Source organism: Rhamphochromis longiceps, linkage group LG3 (genome assembly GCF_057381845.1).
Source record: "Rhamphochromis longiceps isolate RC_006_pf linkage group LG3, R_longiceps_female_GT1.1, whole genome shotgun sequence".
Taxonomy (NCBI): Eukaryota; Metazoa; Chordata; class Actinopteri; order Cichliformes; family Cichlidae; genus Rhamphochromis; species Rhamphochromis longiceps.
In genome coordinates this window covers 52,479,234-52,494,488 of record NC_140559.1, presented here as the reverse complement: position 1 = coordinate 52,494,488, position 15,255 = coordinate 52,479,234, and the positions used below count along the sequence as shown (strand labels likewise).

At 40.6% G+C, this 15,255-nt stretch overlaps 1 protein-coding gene across 1 annotated transcript in view; it reads left to right on the top strand.

Annotated features, from left to right (window-relative positions):
* Positions 1 to 2,112: 2,112 nt before the first annotated feature.
* Positions 2,113 to 15,255, top strand: part of pcxb (pyruvate carboxylase b) — a 337,084-nt gene continuing 323,941 nt past the window's right edge. The window contains exon 1 of the mRNA XM_085400306.1: positions 2,113 to 2,589. The gene's annotated coding sequence lies outside the window, so the exon portion shown is untranslated. The remainder of the gene's footprint in view (positions 2,590 to 15,255) is intronic.

Here is a 15,255-nt window from a genome sequence, read left to right as displayed (position 1 = left end):
TCACAAACATTAAGAGACTGGCAGAGAGCGGAGATAGAGAGCCCAACAAAACCTGGAATAAATGAAGGATGATCTGTGAGCAGGAATTCTTCAGTATTTACTTCTCTACAGTCCTTTAATGAAATCATTGCTTTGCCCCGCCATAACTCTGGTGGAGTTGTGTGCGTCCTGTCAGGAATGTCATTGACACAGACTCTGTTATCTGAGGCCGATAACAGAGCAAACAAATGTTGAGAAACAAACACGTATGTAATTGCGTCTGTTGTGTGTGTGTGTGTCTCAACTCCCGTCCTCACATCGATACATGCAAATGCAGACAGGCACAGAAAATCCAACAAATTACAAACTTGTCCTTGAAGAACACATGAAATTGCTATTTTATTCTCATTTTTAGCTAAAGCAAGCATTGATATGTCAAGATATCAAAATATCTGTCTTTTAAATTAAGATCAAGGTTTAGATATACTCAGGGTCATAAGTACTGGTACCATTACTTTTGAGACACTGAAAAGGCGATTATGCATAATAACGGCTGTAAATCCTAAACAGCTGATGCTATACTTTTGATGAACACCTTTAATTAAAGCTGAAAGTCTGCATTTTAATCAAATCTTGATTATTTGATTTGCAATCCACTGTGGTGCTGTACAGATGCCCTAAAACCACGTTTCATTGCCTAAATATTGCACAAGTCCTGTCTGTGCGTAGTGCATGATGATTGGGATAAAAGCATAGAGGTCTATTGTCCAGTTTATAAAGCAGGAGTACAAAGAACCATTTGGAGAAGCTGTAATCAAATCCGGTCCTTTTCAGCTCTTTCCTCATTCACAAGTTCCCTCCTTACAGGCCAGGTAAGCTCGATCTTTAGAGATCTTTAAAGTCACATAGTGTTTTACACAACTCAAACATACATGTAGTTACTCAGATAATGATGGAAGTTAAACAAAATGTGTAAGCAAAGAACAAACTGGAAATGTCTCAATATAAATTTAGCACAGAAAGTGGAAAGTAAACTTTGTTTGGTTGATTGTTTCTTTCTTGTAACAATGCTTCTTGGAAATAATCTTATAACATTGGAAAACCTTTTTATTTCCCCTTAAATGCTGCCACATTTGTAAAATAACAAATAAAAACAAACACCTTTGAGGGTAGAGCAGCAGAGTTGAGTATGTGTGTTGCACCCATGACTCTCTGCCTCGCCAAACAGGTTATTCTGGTTCTGAACTCGAACTGGAGTAGATGTTTGAAGTCATTTTTCCAGTGAGGGCGAAGTCGCTGCACACCCTCACACTGCCTCCACCAAAACCTGTTATCTTATCAGTGCAGCAGTCTGCACAGTATTCTATGCATCTCCTGCACACTTTAACCCTCAGATCCATTTGCTGTAGACAGAATCTGGACACATCAGGGTCCATACTGGTGTTGCTAATTGGGCACCTAATTGTCAGCTCCTGGGGAACCAGAAACTCAAATTAGCAGAATAAGCTGTTTGGCATTGGCAGAAAAATGCCTGGGGTTTGATAACTAAAGTTCCCACCCTAAAACGGGTGGATTAGATTGAAATCTCTGATTATTCACTCTGAATTACTCTCTACTGCAATAGGTCATCCAATTAATTAGGTTGCTTTAGAGTGTAACATTGTAATGTGTATCTAACTGAATTTAGGTTTGCAAACAGCATATCCCGTTAATATTAATTGCTCGGCACTGCTGACATGATCAGGAGCTGAGCCCCCCTAAGAGTCTGAACCTAGAATCGCCCCTGCAGCAAAGAAATAATCGACCAAACAAAAAAAGTCATTACTTTTTGTGCTAAGTTTATATCCTTTGCCCATTATTTATACTCGACCTACTCTCCATTTGCCCAAACTTGAAACTTGTGGCTGCATTCTCCTTTCCTAACACATGAGCTATTCCTGCGTTGATGAGCTGTAAGGGTGCAACGCTGACAGCCCCTTCGTAATTACGTAACCTTACGTAGGGGTCTCCCGGTCTGAGCTCTTTAAACCCTGCCGCTCACTGCGTGCTGTCATATTCCCCTCTGTGATTGGCTGAGAGCAGAGGGGGCGCGCCTGGTTGCGTCATGTGAAAGAGAGGGATGAACGCTTATGGAAGAGAGAGAGAGGAGAGAGAGGGAGATTAACGGCAGAAGGCAGGCGCAGTAGCAGACTCCATATATCCGCTAGTCGGAGACGGACGGTGTCAGCTGCTAGCTAAGTTAGCTTCAGTAAGCAGTTAGCAACTAGCTTCAGAGTCCTAGCTTCTTCACTACACATAAGAGCCAGTGTGTGTGTGTGTGAGAGTGTGTATCTAAACGCTTTGAGCGCCAGCTCGGCTGCCCCAAAGTGACTCTGTGTTTGCGTGTGCGGTGCCAGTCTGTGTGTACACACAAGCCAGCCTCTCTGCTCACTCTCTTCCTCTTTCGAGTAGCAGCAGCAGTGTGTCTGTAACTGTGTGAGAGAGGTTAGCACGCAAAGAAGCAGACGCACAACCATAAACAATCTCTGATAGTCGACTGTTTACAGTTGGTGTCCGGTTACTCAGCTGCGGATTCACATCATTTCACTGACACCGTCTGAACGCCAGCACGTGAGTACTGATGGGTTAAAGCGTGTGTGTGAGAGAGAGTATGAATGAGTCTTGTTTGTTCGGCTGTCATTGATTGATTGCATTTGACTTGAGATTGATCGAGAGTGACTGAATAGCCTAATTTTTAAAGTAACTTAAGCGTGGCACGTGTTGCAAGCGTGGTTTAAACCACGGTCTTAGCTGCACAGTTGTGACACAGGTACATGCGCAAGGTGTGCGTGTTTACCTGAAACAGAACATGAAGTACCAACTGCGTTTACGTTTTAATCAGGAGCTTTCTGTTAGTTACACACAGTCACACACTCATAGCTGACTTATAACCGACTCAAATGTGCACACAGAAACTTCAGGCTTGAGATTTCGTTTCACTGGACAGTTGCAGTAGGCGTAGAAAAGTCATCACTGCTAGCATTGCATAGACAGTATAATATAAAACTGCAGGAGTCCTTTAGCAGATGGAGTTCTGTGTAAAGAAAAGAGTAGACATCTGTGTACATGCTGAAACTTGCAGCTTGCACAATGTGTTTGTTTTCGTGTAAGCCACACATAAATGGGAGCTCTGACTTTTTTTCCCTCACAGATTCTGCAATGCAGAAATTTGTTCCTCGTCATATTTGACCTTTGATCCCGTGGATGTTGGACTGTTTGTTCATCCTCAAAACAACCTTTACTCTGCGTCACACTGTGGTACATGCCAACAGCTGTCCCATCCCAGAGCTCAGGGAGACCCAGCAGGAAGTCAGCTAGTTTGATTAGTCATAAGCAGGAAATGCTGTACATCCTTCAGAAGGAACAAATTTCACCTTGATGGTAGTTTTTGGAGCAGTAAAGACAGAGCAACGGGAGGAAAGTGATCCAGAATTTTAAAGTAGCGCATATCTAAATCTTTAAGAACTCTGTTTATAGTTCTTATCTTCCTCCAATAACTGACACCTCCAGCTTCTCAAAAAGACAATTTTGCAGTAAATTGTAGCAACACAGAACCTTTAGAGCTGTTGTGAGTGCAATAAACTGAAAAGGCATGCTACAAAGTCATCTTAGCCCCTTTTGATGAAGACATGCACTTTAGACAACTGTGCCAGCTGACACTCCTGCTTTAACTGTGCTGCGGTGACGGATTTAGGTGATATTTGGAGGTCTCGGATGATCACAGGAGATTATATTTCCAGACGTAAGTCTTTACTGATATGTCGTAGGTATAAGGAGCCTTTTTAAGTACTCTTTTCTGAAATGCTTTCTAATAAATTAAATGGTTCACGAGGAAAAGTGCAGCGAAGACTCAAGCACTTTGCAAAGTGGCATCAACATTCTTCTGTCTCACAGTACATGTTTGTCTACTTCCAGGTTACACAACTGCAATTTGTATTAAATATATTTTTATTGTTGCCATTTTTGCACTGTTGCTTCACAGCATGACAGCCCTGGGTTGCTGGTGACTCTGTGTGGAGTATGTTCTCCCTCCTTCAGTCCACAGTAGGGCTGCCACAAACGATTATTTTGATAGTCGACTAGTCACCGATTATTTTTGCGATTAGTCGACTAAGATCATCATCCATTGGACGTAAAACTACAGCTTATTGCACCAGCAGCATCTGCTCTTATATAACTATCATTAGCTTACAGCTTTAAGTGTTTAAGGTCTGTGCTAACTAAAAATAAAGACAAGATGATAGTTTATTAAATTTTAATGAAATTTGCAGATTGTTTCGGTGAAGTTTAATAAACTCCTTGCTATCTAAAATATACCCCAGAATATGCTCCAGAATATACCCCAGGACACTGGGGTATATTCTGGAGCATCTCACACTTCTGATAATCAGCTGTCTGCTTGAGTTTATTCAGCTGTGTAAAAACTATAACTTTAATCTCAGACAAACTGATTTACTCAGGAACAAATAAAATACTAAAAAAAAGCCAAACAATAACATTTTAAGTTATCTAAGTGACTCATATATATTTAACCTGAGTAGCGAAAGACGGTGGTGGGTTTGAAAACGATTTGCGGGGAGTCCGGTGTTCTCGCGGCGCTAGTGAGCCTAGCCCCCGGCTCGCTAACGAGCTAGTGGGTAACAGATGTCTCCGAAAACGTCGGAGCGCTTTTGAAAATATGTGGTGTCCTGATAAACTGAGCAGATATTTGAGGTTTACACAGCTACATTCTCGCCTGAAAATATGTTAAACGTTTATTTTGTGACCCAGAAAGAATAATAAGAGTAACATTAAAACTAACTAGCTGCCGCCATTGTTGGAAACTGCGCTGGGCCGCGCTATGAATTCTGGGACACAGCTGCTTCTTCTTCTTCTTCTTCTTCGGGGTTTAACGGCAGCTGGCATCCTTGTATATGCAATGCTGCCATCTTCTGTTTCAGTCCGTTATTACACTCTTAAATCCTGCCACTTATTCCTGCGTCTTTTGTGATCTTACAAAGCTTCAAACGACGCTTCGACTATTAAATCAGTCGTCGACGATTTTGATAGTCGACGTAATCGTGACTAGTCGACAAATCGTGGCAGCCCTAGTCCACAGGCATGCATGTTTAGTTGAAAGGCAATTCTAAAGACTTACACTTGCACATAGGTGTGAATTTTGGTGTGAATAGTTGTTGCGAGCTGTGGCGAGCTGTCCAAATCGTATTCAACTTTCACCCTATTACAGCTTTGATAGGCTCCAGCCCTAAACTGTAAGTGGAAGAGAATGGATGGGTGGGTAAATATATAAATTGTCAACGTAAATTTTGATGCATTTATAAATTCAAGTGACAATGGATGGGTATTTTTAATGTATGCTGGAAACATGGACACACTTGTGTATTTCAGTATGCATGTGTGCTGACCTGCCTTATCCTCCACACAAGTTTTTCAAGCAGCTAATTGGAGTGCTGACCTGTTGTTGGGGTTTCCATGTAATTGCGAATGGATAACTTGTATTATTCTTATAAAAATACTGGACTTTCTCCTTTAATTGCCGCCAAGGCATCATCCAGTCATTTGCACTTAGCTGAGTCAACAAGCGGTGCCATTAAACTGGCAATCAAAAACTGCCACTCTACAATTTACCCTCTTAGGGAAGTGATATAAAGATGATTTTGTGTGCTTGTTAAAGTTTTCAGTTGTGTTTTGACTGAGCAGATGTGCACAATCACCTGTTGTCTCTCTCTGTGTGAGAAAGAACAACTTCAGACAGTGTCTCAACCTGATCCTCTTGACATTGTCTGGACTTTATGCATGAAAATGGCCATGGAGAGCTTTCATCTAACATTTCTTATTTTGGTTGGTGAGTGTGAAACAGGACTTTGCATAAAAGGGACTTTTTAAAATGGATAGTATGCAGCCTATAGGTTACATCACACTTGACTAGTGTAATATAACCTATAGGCTGTTTTTTACACACTGCCTCTCTACAATTCGAGAGCTTTCTCCTTTGCAGTGTTCATCATTGCTCCCACTGCATCACAGATACCTTTCTTGAGAATAAAATCGACATATAAATGAGAAGTCAGTCCTGAAAAAGCTGAAAATAAATGGCAGGTTCTCAAAAGAGCGTCTAAATTGATCAGTGAAAGTAACGTGAAAATTTAGGATTTATGTGAGAGATCATGTTTCACCAGTACATCGTAGGTCTTCACGGGGCAGCGTGTAGCAGCGGGGGGTCGGACCATCCTGTTGACTCAGCTGGTAAAGTGTCTGAAAGTAAAATGCAGCAGGTTCACATAGCTCACAAGTCTTTTCAGTGCACCACATGTTATACCGTCCATTCTCTTCCGCTTATACTTGTCAGGGTCGCAGGGGGATAACCCAGGGCACACCCTGGACAGGTCGCCACTCTGTCGCAGGGCTAACACATACCCTCGCATTAACACCTATGGCTAATTTAGAGTTACCAATTAACCTAACCCCACTAACCGCATGTATTTGGACTGTGGGAGGAAGCCAGAGTACCCACACAAACACAGGAAAAACATACAAAAACCTTCTTGCTGTGAAGCAACAGTGCTTCATTCAAGTTCGTGTCCTTGATTACACTTTAGCTAAATGTCTGCTTAGTAGTTAATTTAAAGAAGCTTTATGCAGCATTAAAACATGTTCCAGGTCCACTTAAATGATCACAGGTGTTTCTTGTATCCCAAACTACTTGCGAATTCAAACCCATGATTTACTTTTCCACAAGTTCAATAATCTAACCTTTATGGTATGAGCCCCACAGAGTCAAACCTTAAGCTTGTTCCTGCTGCGTGACACTCACGTTGCTGACAATAACTTTGAAGCCTGGTTTACGAGGGCTTGCTGCTCTGATACAGCTGATCTTTATTCTGTGTTATTCTGTCTTGTAAACATTCTTGTTTAAAGAGCCCGGATATGGTTTGTCCCAGTTTACACAAACAGAGTAATCACTTCTGCCTATCAGGTCAGAGGCAGGTGGGGCAGAGATGGAGACTGCCGGGGTGGAAGAAGGAAGAGAGGAGGGAAGGGAGTGCGGTTGAATGCACATCCATTTTCCATTCGGTGTGCATTCTGCCTCTCTCCATCGCGGCTAATGAAAAATAACTTTTTCAGGAATCGTTGGATCGAAGTGAATCTGCTTTATGTCTTTGGGGAAAGATTTGTGTATGTGTGTGTGTGGGTGTGAGAAAATGTTCTGTTAAAACTTGTTTAGTTTAGTTGTAGCTCACATGATGAGGACGTTGATTGCAGACTGTAAAATAGGTGTTTTTCAGGTGCATTTCAACACAACAGCCTGCAGCTGATTTATTTGTATTAAGCTGGATTCCCGCATATGTTCACACAGCACATCGTGCTTTGTATAAAATATTAAATTCCTGTAAGTAAACAGAATAATTAACTATTGCCTTTTCTTTACATCAGTAAGCTTACTGAGCTGGATTCACATCAGATCAGACATCTAAACACATTCTGACATTAAGTTGTGTTTGGAGGCACACATGCAATAACATGAGGCGCCTGATAAAGAAAGTCTAAATGTATAAAAGCACATCACGACTTGTTATACAAAGTTACAACCATACACACATAGTAGGCTGATAAAGGCATGTATACAGTGCAAAAGTCTTTGATAGCAGAGTAAACAAAAAAGGAGAGACTTTTTCTCAAGGTGGAGAAGTGGATTAACAAACTCGCCACACACTGGGACAGTTTGGGTCGTCGACTGTGAGTGCAGAATACTCCAACTTTATTTTCAGTTTTGGAGTGCTTGGTTTTAGAAGGAGCAGAATAAACTGAAGATTGACCTCCTTTTAGCTCCAAAGAGACATATTGGGGGGGGGGGCTTCCCAAAGTCTGACATGCACATGCCCCAGAATCAGTGTCCTCCTCAGTCACGCTGCTGCTATTGGATTTAACTTGGTGGTTACTGGAGTAACTTATCGGCCATGTGCGTGTTTCACTTTTTCATGACCGAATTGGTGGATTTAATATTTATAACATTTGTAGAAGTATTTATAGCTGATAGCTGAGGGGGACACATCGACCCCATTAAATTTACCTCATAAGTTTGATGCTGGAGCTCAATTTCATAATTGAGTGTGTTTTAGTAGTAAAGTTGGAAAAAGCAAGAATAATTTTTCTGCTTAGGAAGGTAAGGTGTCGGTGGGCTTTACTCCGACTTGGAAGTGGCGTTCCAGCTCAGAGTTCTGACTTGCAGTTCTGAAATTCCGACTTTCGTGGAACGCAACAGTAGAAATGAAACTGGTCAGAGCAGTTTGAAACCTGAGCTTTTGTCTCAGAGAGATTATTTGTACCTGCAGTGACCGAAATATTTTAAATTTAGCCATATTTTTACAGAAAAGAAAAAAGTCTCTTTTGGTAATTACTTAGAATATATCTGGTGACTAAATGCTTATTTTTATGCCTTTCTAACTAGTTTTCATTAGTAGAACTATTAAACTTTCTCCTTGCTGATAGTTTGTAAGTTTGGCTGCGGCTAACTGATTAGCAGTGAATCTTCTGTTCTGCCTGCTGGTTCACTCGTTGCACTGCTTGTTATCAATGCTTCCCAGGGAGTTTCTCACCTCAGAGTTGGATGTACTCCAATTCAACCATCTCGGGCTGCAACTGGTTATCTGCTCTGGAGATCCACTACGATAGCGACTCAAACCTTGCAGGAGGTGGAAAATGGGTTTGCGCGCCACTATGCCGAGCACACTGAGGCTACCTGCTCTGGATTTGAGGAAGGCTCACCGAAAAAGCAGCTGATGCTTTTGCTCAGTTATGTTTATCACAAAGTGCTAAAAAAAGAAAAGAAAACGCAGCTATTTAATATTTATTTAACCTTCTCAAGGCAGGCGTTGCAGATTTGCAACAGTTAAAAGCTAACAACCTGATTACCCCACATACATATTTTATGAGTTTTTTTACTCAGAAGTACCACTGCAGGTATTCTTTTGTGCATTAGCAACAAAAACTTAATTGGAGCCCGAGAGGGTTAAGCGCTGTGAAAGAAGACGCATGTCCATGCATGCCACTTCAGCAGCTGCACATGTACGCACTTTCATTGAGCTTTTTTGATAGTCCTGTTTTTTTTTTTTTTTGATGAGCCCACAACAGCCAGTGAACATCAACAGAAGTCCATCACGTACAGCACATCCTTTTCTTCTAACGATAACCCTGAATGCTGTAAGCGCCGAAAGGTAGACTGTTTGTTATTGCCCAATTTCTGTTGGATAGCTAGCTCTATGTATTTGCCCCTCGATTACCCAAGCAGGGCAAAGTCGAAACTAGTTATGTGTGTCTGTGTGTCACAACATCACAGACAAGACAGAGCTGAACTTTGATCTCCAAGAAGTTAATGTACGAACCAGAAGTCGCTGCGGTGCTTTAAGCTGCCTAGCACCCAAAGGTTTCACTCAGTAGCCATATAACCTTTCTCTGAGGACAGGATGATGCATGCATGTGGCAACACATTTTTCTTGAACTTATTTTTCTGGGTTTTCCAATATAAAAAATTTAAGACCACGTTAGCTATTGACGATGTTTGTGCTTGTGCCTTTTTTTGCTGCTGTAACTACTGAGAGGAAGAGACACAGAGAGAGTTGGAGACTTACAATAGAGAGAAAGAGGTCATGGAGTACATTTGGCATGAAGCTATTATTCCACTTTGGCTTTCCAGCTGGGATTTCTTTTTTTCAGTACTTGTATACGGTCGGGGTTGAGTTAGGGAAAACGTTGATGCTAGAGTTGTTTCAGATGATGTCATACTGCTGTAATGCATCGTGTTTCATCGTGAGGTGTGCTGAATGAAATCAGGAAAAGACAGGAAGCACGTGATACACCTGGAAGAAACCAGCACCATTAAACGCGCTCGATCCGCCTAGATGAAGTGTCTCGTAATGAATGTAGTTCCTCTAACTTGACACAATAAATCCTTTGATGGTTTTTCGCTGCTTTATTTGCAACTTTTCACTGACTGTGTTTTTAGTTTTTGTACTACAGACATTCATACCATAGCAGTCTGCAGGAGTGAGAGGCCTGCAGCTCGTTTGGAGCCTCCACAATGAAACAGCATGCAGAGTTTTGCTTTAAAAATTCTTTGAACCTTGCTCATATCTGAAACTAAAACAATCCCGTGCATTTTTTTTGACTTAGTGAAAGGCGAAGGTCACATTCCTTTGTCTGTGCGCCTGTTAGAGGGCCAGTGGAAAGGGATCTGTTTTTCTTTCTCAGGTATGCTATGAATATTATATTGAAATTACATTTAGAATAATTGAAAATGTAATTTTTTTGTATGATTTTAAAAAAAAAAAAAAAAAAAAAAAAAAGCATTTCTTAATGATATCTAGTACTTGATAAACTGCAAAACAAGATGTATCTGATGTGTCAGTGTTTTGTTAATGTAAGCAGGTTTTTTCCCTGGATAACATGAGTGGTTCTGATCTCTGACTTGGTCGCTATTTACTACAAAAAGGGATCTTGAAAAAAGTTAGCTTTGTATATAAATAAATAGGAAAAAGGGGAAGATACCAGAATGTATGGGTTTTTTTTTTTTGGATCTTCTGTTTTTTGCCCTTCCAGTAGAGTGGAAATTGTAGCTTCTTCAAAACACTTATATGCCGTTTAATCCTGTAAAAGCTCCTGTTGATAAAGCGGATTTTGCCTGGATTCCCTCAGTTAAAGTCATGCGTCAAAGTGCTCTTATTTTGTCCACCTGTTGTGTGTGTATGCACGTCTTGAAGTAGGCGCCATGTTTTGGTCGTTATCATACAAAAATCCATAACAGTCTTTCAGAATATTACATTTCTGAGAGTTAGCTCAACTCCTTCACCTCCTTGAGGCTTTGTCCCTTTCAGGCTTTAGAAGATTGAGCCCACGACAGCAGACTTTGGCCAGTCACGTGCCTCTTTAAACCTGATCAGGTGTTTCGCATAAAGAGTGAAAAAGTCCATGGGGGAAATAAGATGGGGTGGTGTTCTGTGTTAAGTAGGAGAGTTTCAACCTGGGTGAGCTTGGTTAAAATAAACACCCATGTTTGTGTTGTAGAACGTGGCAGAATTTTAAGGCTGATACCAATACTGATATTTGGGGATTGAAAAATCGAATAATCTGATATTAGAGCTGAGAGCTCTAATATTTGTGCAGCTACTTATCCGCTCAGATCAGAATAGAGAGAGGAGAGCTGCAGGAAGACGGCTGTTTATTTTCATACTCTGTAGATGGAGAGGAGCAGCAGAAGTATGCAGAACAACTATACTGATGGTCCTGATTATAAACACTCTATTACACAGTACTATCATGACACTTAATTCATGATACAATGTTATTACAGATAATAATTATGTATTCAATAATAACTGCACATAGACTTATGTCACAAGTTAGCATAACCCTTTCTCTGGTACTCAAACGTCCCTCAACTTGTGCCTCAGCAGAGCCTGGGTACGGCCCTGTCTATGGGGAACCATACCTGGGTTTCACTGCCTCCAATCTGTGACAGACCCTCATTACCCACAGGATTTAATGGGGGTCTTTGGAAGCTTTGTCAAGCTAAGTGTGTCTAATCTTCAGTACTTTTTTGGTTGAGCGAGAAACTAACAAGCCCGAGCGAGTCATTGCTTTGCCATCATCGGATGGTGGCGTGTGACACTGGCGCTCATGTTCGTAGTATTCCACGACGGTCCTTACAAATCCCGTGAGTCATATCTGTCCCCCGTTGACCTTGTTAAGAAATCCAAAAAGTCCCTGTTTGTCTGTGTTTGACTAGGAAAGAAAACTCATTAGAAGAACCTCGCAGACCATACTAGAAAAAAGGAGCGCCATCCGGTGGATTGAAAGAGAATTCGATTTTATTCTTCTCGTACTAAAAAGTTCATCATTTTTACAGTTGAAATAATAGGATACGTATTTGGTGTAGCAGTGTTGTTACAAAATATTGGATAATATTGCGATACACTGTGTTGAACTGGCTATTCCTTCGTTCTGTCCAGCACAAATTCAGGGGTTTTGTCTTTTATCAGTTTTTGTCTTTTCCAGCTTTAAGTTGTCATGTTTGAGTATAAGGTGGGGTTTGGGTTTCTCAGCACTTCATGATAAAGCAATGCCTGATTGCTGTGTTTCAGACAGTAAGATGGACCGTGATCACACCTCATAATGTTACATCATCTGCTCTTTATATTAGTGCTGACGGATCAAAGAAACGTAGCTAGAGTTGTCTCATAGAGCGCTCGTGCAGCTGTATTTACCCTCATTGTATTCCTTTCTCCAAACACTGCTGCCGAGTGTGTAGCCGGTGAGAACATGCAATGTCTGTGCTGCAAAGACAGCATTTATGAAAAGCTTTGCAAGTTTCAGGAAAAGTACACGTCTGTGCTTTTCCTTTCAGTTTTTTGTTGTGTTTAACTTTGATTCGGGCCTCAGAGTGAACCAAGATTTCCAGCTGTGAGTTCCCACATCCCAGGAACACGAAGCCCCCGGTTTTATTTACCTGCTCATCTTACATTTTTTAGTATGAACCCAAAGCACCCTTCATAGCACGGACAACTGTATCTGAGTCAGCCTCTGAGCCAAAAATAGCAATATAATTCACGCTCTCCAAAAACCGAAATTGCACTCAGATTTAGTGCGACTGCCGGACTGTCCCAGTATCTCCTCGTCATACCACAGCGCACTTTCTGGGACACATTTGCCATTGTTGGCTGCGTGATCTATTAGTGGAGTGAGATGGGAAGACGGAGAAGTGCAAAGCAGTTTAATAATGCTCTCAGATAACGACAGAAGAGGACACGTGTGGAGAGCAAATGATGACTTTTGATTTCCTTTTTCTCACAATTGTTGTAGATGATTGTTAGCTAAGTGTTTGTCTCAAGGCCTGATTTGTACTGTCACAAATTTAAAAAAAAAAGTGTGTGTCATATGAGCTCCTTACAGTGGAGCTGTTGAAGTGAAGAGGTCTGCTGCTGTCTTCTTGGATGATTTGTGATTTGGGTGGATTTTTAGTCATTAAATCCGTTTATACCATCACATGCTGTGTTTTGGGTTCAGAGTCTTCTTTCCTCTGCCCTCTGCTGGGATTGCTCAAAAGATTTCCAGATTTTTAAAGATGAAAGAGAATTTTAGACGACAGACAACGCTTTAAACTAACTGCGATTAGGCTGCCGGCTGAAAATGTGTTATTGTATTTTTCAGTATCTTTTTTTATGTTCCTGAACGGTGCTTTTAATTGCTACAAAATCTTTAGGGGAGACAAAACAATATTGTATATTGTTTTTATTGTATATATAATAAGATACTAAATATACACAATATGCAGATTTTTTTCCAGAGTTTATTTGTTTAAGGTACTTGGTAGCTTCCTGTTTGGAAAATTATCCTGGTTTCACATCATCATGCTGCTTACTGCTTATGTTACGCTCTTCCTTGGAGATTACACGTGTGCGATATCTGGTTCAGGTCAGTGGACTGTTAGACTATTACAAGAGCTTCGTTTAGCATTTTGAAGATCATTGCTCCGGATTTGTTGCCTGGTATACTGACTGACTGCGCTTGCAGCTTTGCAAGTTTGCAGGTTTTATTTCTAAAAGGTTTCGTGGCCTTCATCATGACATGACTTCCACAGCTTCCCTTATCCGACAGCTTTTTTAATAACACCACAGTGGAAAGTTCACGTAATATGACGTCTTTATATATGTTCCCCTGACTAGCTTCATTTTCACAGTCACAGCCTGTTTTCATTGGCTGCTTCCGGTTCATGGTGATGGTTGTCATTAAGGCTTATTTATGGAATTTAAAGAATTAAAATCTAAAGTTCAAGACTACCTAGAGGTACTACTACAAGGTTCAAGGAAAGGATCCAGTTTTTTCAGTCTGTTGTTGTTAGGCCCGCTCAGTATTCAGGGCTTGGGAAACTGAATCTGTTTCTTCAGGTGTGCCTGTTGTTTTTGTGTAGATGCAGTATTTGGTTTCAGGCTGAGTTTCCACTGCATGGTGTCTACAGACGGCTTCAAGACATTAACTTATTGAACGATTCTTGTCTCATTTATTCCTTTTCTAATTCGGCTAAATGCTAATTATTTATAGTGTGTGATAAAAGTATTTCCAAAACAGTAGAACGTGAGTAGAAAACGACTTTTTAAATCTTTATCCAGATCTGTATCTTGGTGCTCTAGTGTCTCAGCACTTTGTCTACATAAGTAGTGCAGTGTGAGAAATGGCATCATATATCTCAGCAGAAACAAACAATTGTCCACAGTAAAGCAGGAAATAACTGTGTAGTGACATGTGGCTCTGATATGTTTATTGTCAATGCAAAGTTGAATTTTAAGAAATTTTTTATTGAAGATATTTGGATTCACATACAAATAATATTATGGCTTAGGACAAATATGAGACTTGAAGGATGCATTTAAGTCATTACATAATCAGTGCATTTAATAATCAAATGCAGTGATTATTCCCTTTAGTTTGGTTTATTGTTTCATTGGCAAATTGATACTTGTTCTTTCAAGGGGACCTAATTGACTGTAGTTCCGACGTTTGACCACAGTGTGGCGGCAAAGGACTTTTAGTGAAGTGCAGGCTGAGGTCTGGCCTAAAGAAGAAGCCTGGCTGCCTCACTAGCGTTGAACTTCTTCTGCCTGTCTCCTCACATGAATGAGAAGCTCTTCATTAAGCTCTTCATCAAGCTCAGGGAGCTGTGACACGGTTTGCACCTTCACGCACGTGCGTATGGGCGCCTGTGCCATGTGGCGCTCACGCGGCTGTTGTGCTGCTAAACGTTCGTAACAGTCAGTAGCTTAATGCCCATTTAGTTGTGACGACTAGTGGGTTTGTCAGGTTGTGTGTTTGTTACCGGTTGTTAGCTCAGAGGGAACAAAGCTACAAAGCTATAATTATCTTTGTAAGAAATCTTTTGACTTTTTTATATATATATATATATTTTTTTTAAATGGGCAGAAAAAGGGAGATCTGTGTGTCTGGTACAAAACATAGTTTATATGGTTGTACTTTTCTAGGTAATTAGTCTTCATTTTTATTGCTGTAATTTGGTAGAGAAACTGCACAAACGCACCAGAAACTCATTGTCGTTAATTGGATCTCCAAAATACTGTTGTTGTTTTTTTTGTTTTTTTACATTTAAAAAGAGCCTTGTTTCATTGTTCATGTGTTAGATTTATCTTAATATTTTACTCCTGTCTTCTTACTTTGCATTTGTTTTGTTTG